Raw genomic sequence first — 5,964 nt, 5'->3', positions numbered from 1 at the left:
GGGATGGGTAGCTCTGTTAGTGACAAAGGAATTATTGTGTAGAATATGATTGTATGATATTGTGCGGAGGGTGATAGAGAAGAAATTTTCTGATGAGGGAAAGATCTTGATGATTCGGTGGTAAGGAATAATGATACATTGTAAAGAGGAGGAAGAGGTAGAATGACTGATGCTGTGAACGATATAAAAATAAATATGAGCGTTGATGGAATCACAGAGGAGTGGACGATGAGGATGGAGCGTTCCGGAAGTATTTGAGGCAAAGCTTTTCTACATGGAACCATTCTGATAAAAAAGGGGTAGCTGCCGAGACCCAGCGGTATGGCCGTAACTAATCACAGGTCGAAGGAAGACTACATAAGTGTTTAAGAGTAGGTTTGTAGAACTACTCCAGATTGTGCCAGGAAGTCGTTTTAATAAATTGAGTCAAATGTATGCCTTTCTATTGATGTCCTGGACATAAGTCTTCCATCTGAAGTGTCTATCTATGGTGAGTCGTAAGTATTAACAGTTTTGGAGATTGTAAAACAGTTGTCGTTAACAGTGATGAAAGTGAATTACTGTGAAATCTGGAGCGTTTCTTAGGGGCCAGAAATGCTGTAGTTTGGGTTTTAGCAGCATTGGATTTCAGTAGCCATTTATTGCACCACAGACCAAACGTCTGTATTATTGGTTGTAAGGTGTCGTTTACTTAGTGTATAATACTGCTAATTGCAAAAAAGCTGTATCATCAGCGTATGGAAATAACTGAATATTTTGTGGGGAAAGAGGCATGTCAACAACATAAAAAAGATATTATAAGGGTGACAGTGAAGAGCCTTAAATACGGCTGAGTGCATAAATATCATTTGATATGACTGTTGATTAAGGTATTCGTAAGTACGGTGGCCAGACAAGAAATTGTAAATAAAACGGATAAATGCGATAAGGCGAAAGTGTAGCAGGTTTGAATGCAAACCCTAACGCTACACGTCATTAAATGCCTTTTCTAATTTAAAGAGTACCAGGCACGATGGCTTGGTGGTATTATTTGCTTATGGATGCAGCTGAGGAGACGCAGAAGCTGATCGTTGATGGTAATTTGTGGGCGGGAGCCGGCTTGATGGTGTGGTAAAGATAGTAATGAGAAACATGAGCATGAAGTCATTTGACGATATTTTTTCCATAGAATTTTGGTGAAGATTCTGTTGAGCTGTATCGGACGGTATTGTTGATTTTAAAAAACAAGAAAAATTTGGATGATTTATAAGATTTAGCAGTATTCGTGGACTTTGTGTTACATGTCGATAGATGTTATTGATTTTCAGGTCATTATAACATTTATAATAGATGAAATTAGTGATTTCAGTGGTAGAAATGAAGGTAGTGAGTGCTTTGTGAGTATATATGTTGGGTTAAAGATGGATATGTGGTGAATTGAAGTTGAAATGCCTACAGGATGATAATTAGGCCTACAATGCTAAGTGAATAATAGAAGTGTAAAAATAATATAATATAATTAGGAAACAAAGGTTTTAGCTTTTCCTTGGTCTCTGTACAATTCCTAATCGTGATGTAAGAGAGGATAAGAGGTTTAGGTAATTTTACCAGCTAATGCGTTGAAACGCATCTAATATTGCGAAGGGTGTGATAAGGCAGAAATTGTGTTTCAGGAATTAATCCACTGTCGTAATTTATACACTGTTCGGTGGAGGGTTCTATGTTGCTGAATGAGCTTCGTGGTTGCCAGTGCAAACATATTCTGTATAGATTTGACGTGAGTGTTTAACTAGACGAAAGTAGCGCGGAGGAATTTTAGGATTATTAGATGATATATATGCGGTTTGAGGGATGAAAAGCTCAATTGCGAGTTGAATGATTGGTGGTAGAGATTAGAGTGGATTAACCCTTAGAGAACCAAACCTAAAATGTTAGGTAAAGTACTAAGCGTGGGTTATTTTGACCCATTCGTGCTTCTTACAGTAAATTTCATACGCTGTATACACTGTCAGTGGCGGCTTTTGATTCTTTCAAACAATACCTGAATTATAGTACTGTAACATTAGAAATTTATACATAGAAATACGCTTTGTTAGGAATAAATTCTGTCACACATTGTATTTTCATTACACCTGACAGTCCTTACAGAGCGGTTTGCTGGTGCAATGCGCTTTGCAAACAAGCTTGTGACAGATTACATACAAGGGATGGATAAAAAGTAATGACACAATTGTTATAATTTACAAATGACTGTATTAGAAGGGAAAATACGTTCTACATTCCTTCAATGTAATCACTCCCATGTCCACAACCTTCTGCCACACGTATGGAAGGCGCCGTACTCCGTCAGCACGTTGTGCTCTGGCTATGTCTCGCAGCGACCGCCCTACAGCATTGAGGATGGCCTGTCTGGTGTTGTATCGTTGTCCACAAAGTGGTTGCTTCATCTTGGAAAACAGGCCATAATCGCACGGACTCATATCCGGCGAATATGGTGGAAGCTCCAGAATCTCCCAGTTCCAGGCACGTAAAAGGTCCGTCACGGCAGTAGCTGTGTGACAGCGTGCATTGTCGTGCAAAATGATTGATGTCCATGCCAAAAGACCAGGTCGCTTTCTCCGAAGTGTGGGACGCAGATGGTGTTGCAAGAACGTACAGTAATATGGCGCATTCACAGTCTGCCCTGCTGGTACAGCATGGTGCAGGATAACCCCTTGGACATCATACGCCACTATCAACATCACCTTTACTACTCCCTGACTAGGGCGCACAGTCTTTGGCCGAGGGGAACCGGGATGCTTCCATTCGTTGGATTGGCGCTTCAAACATGGTTCCTAGGATCGAACCCAGGTTTCATCAATGGTAACGATCCTGCCCAAGCAATTGTCACCCTCCCTCTGGTGGCGGTCGAGCAATTCTTGTGCCAGTACATATCGGTACCATTTCTGCACCTCGGTAATGACATGTCGAACCCAATGTGCTGCAAATTTGCGAAAACCCAGGATGTCGTTCAAAATGTGAAGCACAGTTTTATGGCACACCCAAACCTCTGCCGATAACTCACGCGCAGTCCACCGTCTATCCACGTCCAGCAAGGATGCAAGGAGCTGAATTGTCATGTTGTCCACTGGAGGTCGTCCAGAACATTGTCGGTCTTCCACGTTCTGTCTGCCTTCACGAAACACTTTAACCCATCGAGCTACGGTGAGGTATGTAAACGCTGCATCACCACAGGCTTCCCGCAGTCCCTGAAATATTCTCGTGCACTACGACCACGTGCCAATTCAATTTTGATCCACGAACGCTGTTCACGTTTAGTGAATATTGTGTTTAGAGCGCTTCCACTCGCGATACCAATTTGACGCCACTGCTCTCGTTGACTGACTGACTCAACAGCGTTCCCACTCACCTAAGTTCCTCAACTGAGATTGTCTTCTCCGGTGCTGCCACCTCGTGGTTCTCCGTCACAAGACTGGCGCGTGCCGGCAGGGTTGCCAGTACTTTTTATCCAACCTATGTACTTTTAAGGGGTGAAGAATCACGTGTCTTGCTAAAAATAAAACCAGATATTTTAGGGAACTGAACCAAAATATAACAATTGCTGAGAAGGAAATATGTAGTGACGTGTGGACGTGGGAAAGAGTGGGGAAAAAAGGAGTTTCATAAAATAATATTTACTATTACTTTTACCCGAGTCAAAGCTCGGTAGAACGGAGAATTGATTATTCCAGGTTTCATTTCAATTGGCAAAATAATAATATTATTAATAATAAAACGATATTTTTGTGGGCCGTGCCGCGAGGTATCCAAAACTGGGTGAAAATGACCTAGCTAAACTTTCTGCCATTTTGGGGGGTATTTTTTTTATATATGAATTCTACTGAAATGATTTCCAAAAGTAAAAATGGTTGCTAATGGAAGAATATCAAAAATATTAGCCCACTATCTCTTTTTGATATTCTTTATAAAAGATCATCTGGTCCAAATTGACCCAGTTTTTGTATTCAAAGGGTTGAATTCACTTTAGTAAAAGGAGGATAGGTCGCTGACAGTGTATGAGTTTAGTAAGTTTAGTAGCGAAATATTAGCAGATGAGGTGCTCAGACGGAAGAAGAAGTAGTGGAAACTTTTTGAGTGAGTGTAATGGGCACATGTTAACTACCCAGAGGATCTAGAATGTAGATGAAAATACTGTGGGCGAGAGACCATGTGATCACTATGTCAGGAGTAGTGTTAGATCAGGAACGGATTGGTTTTGGTAATGGGTGAATGAAGCATGTAGTGGAGGCAGGGATAAAATTGTTAAAAGCTGTTTTTTCTCGGTCTGAGCGGCTATGGATGTTAATATTGGAAGAGATCAGGTAATGTCGGAAATTATTTGAAATATATTGGAATGGGAGGGGAATAGGACGACCTGGTCGAACATAGATGACTGTCATTGTGACACATAAAGATCTGTAATAAATAGTTATGATTAGATGTTCTGGAATATTAGATGGAGAGTCAATACTTTACCATGTGTTAGGATAAAATACTATTGTCACGGCGCTGGTGGCGCGTCGAGTCGGAAGCTTCTTATCGTGTCGAATGAGTTGATAGCCGGTAAATTTGCAATTAAATTTGGAAGTGAGATGCGTTTTACTGATAAGCAATGTGTGAAATTTTTCCTCGTATAATAATTGTTCAAATATGAGTTTATGAAGTAAGTAGAAGAGATTGTTGAGAAATAGAAATAAAAGTCATAGTCAAATACCTAGTTATATATGATCACTATGAAGTTAAATATTTGTTTCGAGTGAAGATACATGAAATTGCTCGTACGAACCATTGTAAGTGGCATGAAAATCGAAGTGAAGAATGTTGCGAGCTGCGTGCTGAACGTGTAATATTCATGGTTGTGCAAAAGATGAACGTTTTGAAGAGTGTGGTTGCCAAATGCTAATAGTTTATGAGTATAAAGAAATTGATTAGTTTCTCGTGAAGTCTCGCCTTTTCGATATGGAATATAATGAGTTAACAGTGAACATAATGAGTTTCTTTATGTGTAATACACCCCTATTAGGAGAAATCCTTGTTTACTTCTTTCTAGTTAATAAATATGTTATTTTGAGTGCTGGTATTTAAGCAATAAAATAGTCACATAGGTATCGAACTTAATTATAACAAGAAAGATATTGCTTCAATAAAGTGAATGTACAGTTTCGCTTAAAGCGTATCCACTATCTGGTGTTTGTATTTAATATTGTAAATATAATAGAAATTTAAATCCTAGTTCATATCTTATCAAGTGAAAATGGTCCTGGGTCCAGGAAGCAAAGTGTTACCATTCATGACATTTTCTTTCACGTTACCATTGTAGGGTTAAGAACAATGAATGTCACGAGGGTAAAGTGTACTAACAGGGCGTAAACATTAGGGACAAGGGGTATGCTGATAGCGATTTCGTCTAGGATCTAGAGTGAGGTAATAGATATTGTATGAATAAAGGGTGCTGAGTTTGGAAGCGTTTGCTGATATACGTGAGATTTAGTTTTTCGATATCGTACTGTAATATGGGGAAAGTTATGCATAGGTATAGCTAAAGAGTAGGACTAGGTAATCGAAAAAGGAAAGCTCTTTGGAAAACTTTTGGTTAGAGGATCAAAAGATTTTCATAAATTATGGATGATGCGGCTATCCGCACCGTAAATCTGTGTATTAAATTTTGCAAATCGAAATCTTTGTATGTACTTAGGATAGTCTATGCATAAAGTTAAAAAAAATGTCATCAAACCGTAGAAAAGTTAAAGTTCGTGCTCCTGCTTCGGGAAAATATTTGTGCTATTTCTGTGCTTTTTCATTTCCATTGTGAACCCAGTAGTAAGGTTAGGGCTTGAGTGCGTTTGACAATATCTCCAGCTGGCAATGCTGTGATATACCGTTTTCACTTATTGCTAAAGAACACTGAATTAATATAATTTACAATATTCAACCCAGATGGCAAGA

Source organism: Thermobia domestica, chromosome 7 (genome assembly GCF_964235325.1).
Source record: "Thermobia domestica chromosome 7, izTheDome1.hap1.1, whole genome shotgun sequence".
NCBI lineage: Eukaryota > Metazoa > Arthropoda > Insecta > Zygentoma > Lepismatidae > Thermobia > Thermobia domestica.
The sequence above is the reverse complement of the archived record's forward strand: the minus strand, read 5'-3'. Positions refer to the sequence as shown.